The following is a 1246-nucleotide window of genomic DNA, read 5'->3' on the forward strand; positions in this document are numbered from 1 at the left end:
ACCACACAGACTGGAGTCCTAACAGATCTGTGCAGTATTTTTCTTATGTCTCTGTGCCACACAAATTTAAATGATTTTCCACACTAGACTGGACAGATTATGTACAGCAAACAAAAAAAAAACAAAACAAAAAGGCGCAGCTAATGGAAAGCCCCACTTCACGAGTCTGTGCAGCATCTCAAACCAGAACAGATGGATATTTTTCAAGGGCCTACAATAAAAATATAATGGGAACTACATTTAAAGAAAAGGAAAATGCAGCAATAAAAGCTGTTGGACAGCTTATATGCTGACTGAGGCAGTGAGGTGATTCTCAGAGAGAGATCTGGGAAATTTGTTGAATATTTTTTGTTTTCTTTTTCTCCTAAAAAGGGGACAGATATAAAATGTGATTACCTGCACTGTATGCCCCTCATTTCTTTTTTGCGAGGCTCAAAGAGAATCACTAGTTTATCCTTTTTTTGTCCTTCTCAACTGCCATCATGGATAAAATATTGTTTTTAAATCTTTAATTGATTTCTTTGCCCGAGTCTCTCTCTATATATATATGTGATGTGGAACTCAAAAACGGTCTGTTTTCCTGTGTGCTTAAGAAATTTTATTTAGCATTTTCCCCAAAGTGGACGTGTTTTACTTTGTGTTTTACTTTGTAACCGCGTTTCTCTTCCTGTCCGACCCACTAAATTGCTGCTGAATCAGATTAAAATAGACCTGGGGTCTATCTCAGTAGGAGCTGGGCAAGCCCTCTGACAGAAAACTGTGTCGGATGTGATCATTCCCATTGACTATCAAAGAGTGCTTAACGCCACAACCTCGTTTGACCTGATTTTCTGTTAGATCGGGTGTAGAATGGGATTTCTTGTGCCCTGGAAGCAGCCACCGAAACATATACAACTACCCACAACCATATAAGAACAGCCCACCATGCAACTGAACAAAAATAAATCATTTTGTGACATGTACTCTGTTTGTCACATGCTATACTATACACCTCCATATGTTTTGGCTTTTTTCAGAGCCTCTGCCATTTCTACATTTATGTAACTTATGTTTGTTGTATTTGTTTTTTCGGAATGTAGCAGTCCTAATTTGACCAGCGTCATTCATGTGAGAGTCTGTGTCACAATGGCGTCTGTAAGGTTGAAGGCTCCCTGTTTCTAACCTGACAACAGCCAGATGCATGTCTCGCTCCGCCTAGCTCCACTCACATACATCGGGGAACCCGCCATAAGAATTGCCTTTACTG

The sequence above is a fragment of the Cyprinodon variegatus genome, unplaced genomic scaffold (genome assembly GCF_000732505.1).
Source record: "Cyprinodon variegatus isolate N-32 unplaced genomic scaffold, C_variegatus-1.0 Scaffold632, whole genome shotgun sequence".
Lineage (NCBI taxonomy): Eukaryota > Metazoa > Chordata > Actinopteri > Cyprinodontiformes > Cyprinodontidae > Cyprinodon > Cyprinodon variegatus.